The sequence below is a fragment of the Melitaea cinxia genome, chromosome 19 (genome assembly GCF_905220565.1).
Source record: "Melitaea cinxia chromosome 19, ilMelCinx1.1, whole genome shotgun sequence".
NCBI lineage: Eukaryota > Metazoa > Arthropoda > Insecta > Lepidoptera > Nymphalidae > Melitaea > Melitaea cinxia.
The window spans coordinates 4310788-4320571 of record NC_059412.1 but is presented as its reverse complement, the minus strand read 5'-3'; the positions used below and the strand labels follow the sequence as shown (position 1 = coordinate 4320571).

Here is a 9784-nt window from a genome sequence, read left to right as displayed (position 1 = left end):
CTGATAACTACTTTTTGAGTAATCTTTGATAACGCGTAGTTACTCGACTATTTTTTCGTCGATCTACGTTGTATATTACTCGTCGATGAAATTGAAGTCGGTTTTTTTTTTCGTTTGTGAGCAAACACAATTATAATTTTATTAGCTTTGACGACTAGTGATGGAAATATTAAAACATAAACGAATGTTTAAAGTGCAAATATGTTTTATAATGCTGTAATATACGAAAGGCATACACAGGAAGGCAGCTCCGCTGGTTAGCTGCGTTTGCGGTGATATCCGTAACGCAGCCCCGTGTCCGACGTCATACGGAGCTATCGCATGTACAGATTCCATTTATATAAAGTAAGGTAGCTTAGCAGGTAGCTACGAGTACGTCGACAGCCGTAACACATAGCTTAGTATTCATTCGGCGCGATACAGAGCTATCATATGTCCGACTCGAGCACCGGCCGATCGCACCCGAAATAAGATTCGCAAGAGTGGCAGACAAAGGGAATATGAATAAGATTTAATTCCTAAGCCCCTCTGATGTAGAATATGTGACTCTCTTTTTAACCGACTTCAAAAAAGGAGGAGGTTACTCAATTCGACCGTATATATTTTGGTACTCTCGTGTAGTTAGTAATAAGGCGAGAAAGGTTACAGTCGGCTCCAGTGTCCAGGGCACATAATAAAGTTTATTTCAAATTAACATTAGATATATTAGTGTGTCAGTAACAATATTTACTTATAAACTATGGAAGTTATTTTTAGTAACATTACACAAAAAAAAATTACAAAAGAAAAATAATGTAGAATTGCTTTTCCACTATTAGTAGTACTTTATGTAAAAACTGCTTAGTGTCTTAGTTAAATAATTCCTCCACACATGATTGCCATCAACAAAATATCAAAAAAAAGCCATACTTAAAAAAAGTATGTGCGTCAACTCCGACGCACGACTGGAGTTTACTCCTTCGGATCGAATCTCGAAATAGGCACAAAAAGTTTTCTAGTCTGAAAAAAAGTTTAATTCCCTATCGGAACGAATCACATAACACCATCTACTGGAACCCTATGAGATTCCGATAGCTAGCGCTATATTAGAAAACGTCGTTACGCCATTTATCATACGCCATCGATGGCGTTACGAGAAACGTGGCGTTACTCCTTATATTTTTCATACCGGGGGCCTTAAATGCAACTCGATTTTTAAGGAGTAAGGTGTATTACTAAAACTATACTACGAATGTCTTGTTTATCAAGCGGTTTGTAGATAATGTCGAACCAAAAATAACCATGTGAATTTAAACAATAGCAAACAATACTAGAGACAATAAGTTTGTCACGCTATTGTTTGTGTATGTATTTTCGTTTCTTGAAAGTCGACAATTTAGAACTATCCTTTGCTGTTCATTGTTTGTGAATTAACTAGTTTTTTGTGAAGGTTACATTTTTTTTTATTAAAGCGAAGATATGTATGTATCACAATAGAATCTCACTGGTGTATAAGAACTCAATTGACTATATCCGTGTTCATCAAATCGTTTATCAAATGTCTTAATTTTTGAGCTTATGTGCAAATTGTGTAAAATAGCTCGAAAAAGAACGGCTAATAAAGTCTTGGATCCAAATGACGGTTCCAAGACTGGCTAATGAAGTGTAACTGACTTTAAAGGAAGTGAATTTCAAGAGTAATTCTGGAACCGGGTGTCAATTATTTAATATTATCATAATTCAATTAAATTACAAAAGTACTTATTATATCTCGATTATAATTAAATGTGATCATGTGACATGTATAACATTTTGATTCATACAGTCAAAGTCGGTGCAAAATACGCGTTATTAAAGATTACTCAAAAGTACTCATTATATCTCGGATATATCTAAATGTAACCACGTGACACGTATAACCTCTTGATTCATACAACAAACATCAAAGTCAGTGCACCCAGTACAAAGTTATAAGATATAATAAAACGTAGGGTGACGAAAAAACGGTCAAGTAAATACGCATTATTAGATACAACTCAAAAAGTACTTGTCAATCTCTACCTTATATAAATGAAACCACAGGGCAAATGTCAGCTTTTGACTGAAACAAGAATCATCAAAATCGGTAAAACATCATTGCCCTTAATCCGTCTATTGCAGATGATTAAGCCAGTGTCAGAAAGACACTGTGTTGCCTAGGATACTCTTCAGGAACACGCAGAGTTGCCTAAGCTCTGCGCCACCCTCTCGACCTCACTGGCTAGGCCAACAGGAATGACGAGTCGATACGTGTGGAGCCAGTTCGGCTGCAGGAGTCTTTCGCATTTTAGAGCTATGGCACAAATGCTTGACGGAGACCCCATTCTGGGTTTCAAATGAAGTTTTCCTTCTCCAGGACCCTGATGATTTTGAGCCAGGTTTGTCCCTCAGTCGCCTTTTACGACCCCCACGGAAAGAAAGGAGGTGAAGCTATTTTACTCGGCTGTCACCACACGGCATAAAAACATTATACACATACGGCATAACGATTAACACTGCATATTGAAGTGAAATCTATAATATATATAAACGCGAAAGGTCGCTCATCACGAAATCTCCAAAACTATAACACCTACAAACTTAAAATTTGGCAGGTAGGCTCCTTATAGGACGTAGACATCCGCTAAGAATGGATTTTACGAAACTCAACCCCTAAGGGGGTGAAACGGGGGTTGGAAGTTTGTATGACAATCCTATGTTTTTGAAGTAGATGGTGAGAAGGTGTCTAAATAATGTATCTTAAAAAAATCAACTCCCTTTTAGGGTTAAAACGGGGTATGGTAGGTTGACTCATTTATCACGAAATCTCCGAAAATATAACAACTATAAACTTGAAATTTGGCAGGTAGGTTCCTTATAGGGCGTAAACATCCGCTGAGAACGGATTTTACGAAACTCGACACCTAAAGGGATAAAACAGGGGTTGGAAGTTTGTATGAAAGTCCTATGTTTTTGAAGTAAGATATTTGAAATTTAAAATGTATGGTCTATAGATGGTGAGAAGATGTCCAAATAATGTATCTTTAGAAACCAACTCCCTTTTGGGGTTAAAACGGGAGATGGTAGGTTGACTCACTCATCACGAAATCTCCGAAACTATAGCACCTACATACTTGAAATTTGGCAAGTAGGTTTTGTATAGGACGTAAAAGATAAAACGGGGGTCGGAAGTTTGTATGAAAGGCCTATGTTTTTAAAGTAAGAGACGAAATTTAAAATGTATGCTCTATAGATGGTGAAAAGGAGTCCAAATAATGCATCGTAATCTATATATATAAAAGAGAAAGGTCACTCACTCATCACGAGAACTCAAAAACCGCTGGATGGTGCATCCATCCAGGATGGGCAAAGATGAAATTTAGCAAGGAGGTAGATTATAGTTAGTAAACGTCCGCTAAGAACGGATTTTTTGATATTCCACTGCTAAGGGCGTTTGATTGGGGTTAATAGTTTGTATGAAACATATACAGCAGCTATAAGTTCGCCTGCTAGGTTATTTATACTGCAGCCTGAAAATAAGACGCCAACACGCCAATACGCCAACACGCCAACACGCCAATACGCCAATGCGCCAACACGCCAACACGCCAACACGCCAACACGCCAACATTCCAACACGCCAACACGCCAACACGCCAACACGCCAATACGCCAACACGCCAACACGCCAACACGCCAACACGCCAAAACGCCAACAGTCCAACACGCCAACATGCCAACACGCCAATACGCCAACACGCCAACACGCCAATACGCCAACACGCCAACATGCCAACAGTCCAACACGCCAATACGCCAACACGCCAACAGTCCAACACGCCAATACGCCAATACGCCAATACGCCAACACGCCAACACGCCAACACGCCAATACGCCAACACGCCAACACGCCAATACGCCAATGGGCCAACACGCCAACACGCCAACACGCCAACACGCCAACACGCCAACACGCCAACACGCCAATACGCCAACACGCCAACACGCCAATACGCCAATACGCCAACACGCCATCACGCCAACAGTCCAACACGCCAATACGCCAATACGCCAACCCGCCAACACGCCAACAGTCCAACACGCCAATACGCCAACACGCCAACACGCCAACACGCCAACACGCCAACACGCCAACACGCCAACACGCCAACACGCCAACACGACAACACGACAGGACGCCAACAAAAATAACAAACCTGTTTAATAACGAACCGTTATTTATGATATTTTATCTGTCTAGGTCCGGAAGAAGCCACTTCGCCATCTAAGGACATCGTGGCAAGTTTGCCGGGAAAACTTTGTGACTCACTGATTTAAATGCGGGCGACGCCGCGGGCACAGCTAGTTGACCTTAAACGATGTTTATCTTACCTCAGGAACATAGCGTCAGACAAATATTCCTACTCGATGACATGACCATCAACATATTATTTTACCACATAACTGAAAAAACAAGTTACATACTGAACTACCAGATATTTTAAAAAGTATATAGTCGCGCTTAGTATATAGTAAAAAAAAAAGTTATCCATTCCATGTAGTGCATATCTACATATATTATGTAAAATATAATAAATCTCTTTAAATCTTTAATAATAACATAAACAATCCAAATTTAACAGAAATTTATCAAAAGGAGTCACACTGCCTACACGATTGGCGTCTCGCCGTAGCAGCGGTCGACACAATTCAACGTGTATGCACGGACTCTACACTTGCTTCCTTGTCGACTCTATATAAGCTAGAGTAGCTTGAGAACTTCAACTGCGTGATGTGGGATCACGAGTTTTTTCTTTTAGTCCCTAGCTTCATGTTTATACTTATATGGATACTTATTTTCATATTTAACGTTACTTTAATTTGCTAGTTAATTACGGTAATAGATCTTAGGTAAAATTTGACTGAAAAATAAACTAAAAATTTAAACTTTAACGTCTAAAACCTGAACAACAAAAATACATGTATTTGTTACCTCTAATTAGCAAGATAAAAGACAATACACAAAATCTTTTAGAATATATAAAAGAAAAGAAAAACATTTGTATCATGTTACTTAATTATTAAATAGCATAGTATTTAAGTTATCGAATAAGTAAAAAATTATAATACGACAACAATATATCGAAACGAGTTATATACTTTATACAAAATGGAAAAAAAACAACATTTTGATTTTTTTTCTCTGATTTTCTGGTAAAATAAATATATGCTACTTCTCTTTACAAAAGTTAAATTTTCTATATCAATGAAATTCCTTATGGCTGTGACGTCGCGCTTAGTTACTTACGCCTTACTGTGTAGAAGAGAGCCAGATCAAGCTTCTGTTCCCGATCGACACTATATAACCAACGAGAGAGTGAAAACTTCGATAAAGCGATTCAGGATGTGTTTGCTGACTAGTGATGGATATATTAAAACATATACAAAAATTGAAATTGTAAATATGTTTTATAATACTGAAATATACACAAATCAGAAAATAAGAGTCTGTTTTATTTTGTTTTGATGTTTTATTTTTAACTTTTGAATTGTGTTAACTTGATTTGTGTCAGGTGACATCTATACAATTTCGATGACCATAAAACCAATAACTATTGCAACATTTGGCCGTTAGATGACTCTGTTCGATTATTTACTTAAGAATATAGTTGACACAGATACAATTCATTCTCAATCACGCTATCAAAGTTTTCAAGCTCATCTCGCTTAAATAGAGTCGATCGTGAAGCATGTATGGAGAGTCCGTTTCAACACAGGAAGGAAACTTCGCTGGTAGCTGCGTTTGCGGTGATATCCGTAACGCATAGCTCCGTGTCTAGCCTCATACGGAGCTATCGCATATACAGATTCCATTTATACAAAGTAAGGTAGCTTAGCAGGTAGCTACGAGTAAGTCGACATCTGTAACACATAGCTTAGTATTTGGCGCGATACAGAGCTATCAGATGTCCGACTCGAGCACCGGCCTACAGCACCCGAAATGAGATTTGTACGAGTGGCAGGTAAGGTAACACAATAGGAACTGATTCCAAACCCCCCCTGATGTAGAAAATGTGACTCTCTTTTGGTACTCTCGTGTAGTTAGTACTAATGCGACAAAGGTTACAGTCGGCTCCAGTGTCCATAATAAAGATATATTAGTGTGTCAGTAACAATATTTACGTATTAACTATGGAACTTATCTTTAGTAACATTATACAAATATTTTTATTAAAAAAAAAAAAGAAAAAAATTGTAGAATTGCTTATAAAGCCCGTGCTTTTGTTGTTCAAATTTTTATGTTTGTTAGTAATCGTTACTTGGTACACTACTGCAGCTGACATTAAGAAAACCAATTATTCTATCTTAATGTCCCTAAATGCAGACGTGAGTCCACCGACCAAAATTACGCTAACTTAATTGATATCTTACATGCAAAAGATATAGATTTTTTCTTTTACGATGCGAAAACAATATATCGAAATTGGTCATATACTGTATACAAAGAGAAATAACGAGATTTTGGTTTATTGTACTCCGATTTTCTGGTAAGAAAAAAAATATGGTACTTCTCAAAAGTCATCTACATCAGTGAAATGCCTTATGGCTGTGACGTCGCGCTTAGTTATTTACGCCTTACTATGTAGAGCCAGATCAAGCTTCTGTTTCCGATCGACACTATATAACCAACGAGAGAGTGAAAACTTCGATAAAGCGATTCAGGGTGTGTTACTTCTATTAGTTTTAATTTTATTAGCTTTGCCGACTAGTGATGAATATATTCAAACATATCCAAAAATTAAAATTTTAAATATGATTCATTATACTGCAATATACACAAATAAGAAAATGAGATTCTGTTTTATTTTGTTTTGAAGTTTTATTTTTAACTTTTGGATTGTGTTAACTTGATTAGTGTCAGATGACATCTATGCAATGTCGATGACCACAAAACCAATAACTATTACAACATTTTGCAGTTAGATGACTCTGTTCAAAATTTATTTAAACATTTCGTTGTCACTGATGTGAATAAGATAACTCAACTATTTAAAATTATTCTTTATGTTCTTTGTTTTGTAAATTAACTCATTGTGTATTTTGGAAAAACAAACAAAAAGTTTTTATGAAAGTTACATCCATGTTCATTAAAGCGTTAAATAAATACTTTATAAAATAAGAATAACATGAGTGGAATGGAAACAGGAACAACGTCCTAGATCCGTCTGATGCAGAAAATGTGACTCCGTTTGTGTTGTACTTAATATTTGCCTTTTATTTCAAATTATAATGTAATTTTATTTTATTTGCTTTCAATCTGCTGTGTGAATACTTTAAATAATTCCCTTAACTTATTAAGGTAAAATAAAAAAAAAAATAGCAAGAGATTAAACTAAAAAACAATTTATTCTCAATCACGCTATCAAAGTTTTCAAGCTCATCTCACATAAATAGAGTCGATCGTGAAGCAGGTATGGAGAGTCCGTTTCTACACAGGAAAGCAGCTTCGCTGGTTAGCTGCGTTTGCGTTGATACCCGTAACGCATAGCCTCGTGTCCGGCGTTATACAGAGCTATCGTATATACGCATTCTATTTCAGCAAAGTAAGGTAGCTTAGCAAGGCAACGAATACCTACATTAGGAATTAATTCCTTAAACCCCCCCCCCCCATTGATGTAGAAAATGTGACCTACATTAGGATTTAATTTCTAAACCCCCCTGATGTAGAATATGTGACTCTCTTTTGCTACTCTTGTGTAGAGTGCGAGAAGGGTTACAGTCGGCTCCAGTGTCCAGGGTACATAAAAAGTTTATTTCAGATTAACATTAGATTTATTAGTGTGTCAGTAACAATATTTACTTATAAACTATGGAAGTTATTTTTAGTAACATTATACAAATATTTTTATTATATATAAATAATTTTTGTACAATTGCTTTTTCACTATTAGCAGTACTTTAATTAAAAACTGCTTAGGGTCTTAGTTAAATAATTCCTCCACACAAGATATACGCGCCTAAAATGTTTATAATGTGTTATGCCCACAGTCACCATGCTGGGCAGGCGGGTTGGTGGCAGGGCTAGCTTTGTCGCACCAAAGACGCTGCTGCCCGTCTCCGGCCTGTGTATTTGAAATCCAGCGTATGTTCTTCTTCAATATTTTACTAACCTTCCCAAATTTCAGAATCAGATACATGACAAAATATAGGACACAAATGATAGTCCTCTATGGTCGATACACAAAAGCAAGAGAACGTCAAACTTCCTGAAAATTATTTCTTATCTTTTATTTTTATTTGAAAACGACTTCATTCATACAGCAATTGCTAAGCAATTAATTCTATAATTTGTTAATAAGTAAACACTTGCTTTTAATTTATAGGCGAAAAAAATGAATAAAATAAAATAAAGTAGACGAAAAAATAGTCAAGTAAATAGGCGTTATTGAGTATTACTTTAAAAGTGGACATTAGATCTTGATTAAATTTAAATGGGACTACAAATCAAGCATTAAGTTTGATTACAACAAAAATCATCAAAATGGACGCTCCAGCGGGGTTCGAACCCGCGTCTCCGACTGACCGTGTCGGCGCTCTAGCCAATTAAGCTATGGAACGATGCACCCGCTCGAGCGAAATTTTCGATATGATGATTTTTATATTCGGTTTAAGCGAACCGTGGCGCCGTCTATAGTGAGCTCTTTACAGAAACCCGTAACTATTCAAAGTTTCATATTACAATGAAAATCTTTGACAGGAGACGACACCGTGCTATTTTTAATATCTAAGATTTTATTTTTGGGTTACCCACATTAGGAATTCTAAGCATTTTTGAATATCATATCAAAAATTGACCGCTCCAGCGGGGTTCGAACCCGCGTCTCCGACTGACCGTGTCGGCGCTCTAGCCAATTAAGCTATGGAACGATGCACCCGCTCGAGCGAAATTTTCGATATGATGATTTTTATATTCGGTTTAAGCGAACCGTGGCGCCGTCTATAGTGAGCTCTTTACAGAAACCCGTAACTATTCAAAGTTTCATATTACAATGAAAATCTTTGACAGGAGACGACACCGTGCTATTTTTAATATCTAAGATTTTATTTTTGTGTTACCCACATTAGGAATTCTAAACATTTTTGAATATCATATCAAAAATTGACCGCTCCAGCGGGGTTCGAACCCGCGTCTCCGACTGATCGTGTCGGCGCTCTAGCCAATTAAGCTATGGAACGATGCACCCGCCAGAGCGAAACGTAGATGTGCCCATGTAACATCATTTAGTCGATACTCACCGAAGTAGTTTTATTGGATATCTGATAGATGGCGATACAACAAAGTTTGTAACGTCTCTTAAATAGCTCAAAGACCACTCAAAAAGTACTTATTATATTTAACAGATGGCGTCGTGACAAAGTATTGAACATGAACACAGGCACGTTCCCGCACCGTCATGTAAATACGCGTTATCAAAGAATACTCAAAAGTACTCATTATATCTCGATTATATTTAAATGTGACCATGTGACATGTATAATATTTTGATTCATACAATCAAAGTCGGTGCACCCAGTAAAAAGTTATAAGGTATAATATAAACAAGAATCATGAAAATCGGTACACCCATTAAGAAAAGATATAACGGAAGTCGACGAAAACATTTTCAAGTAAATACGCATTATTTTTGGATATAACTCAAAAGTTACTTCTTAGATCGCAATTAAATTAAAATGCTTAATTTTTTAGTTTACGTTGTAAATTATATGCAATAGATCAAAAAAGAA

General features: G+C 36.8%; 1 long non-coding RNA gene across 1 annotated transcript; it reads left to right on the top strand.

The window, feature by feature from the left end:
- Positions 1 to 521: 521 nt before the first annotated feature.
- Positions 522 to 6216, top strand: LOC123662975. The gene is made up of 2 exons (XR_006744583.1): positions 522 to 708; positions 6161 to 6216. It is a non-coding gene; the product is annotated as an uncharacterized LOC123662975 (long non-coding RNA).
- Positions 6217 to 9784: the final 3568 nt, after the last annotated feature.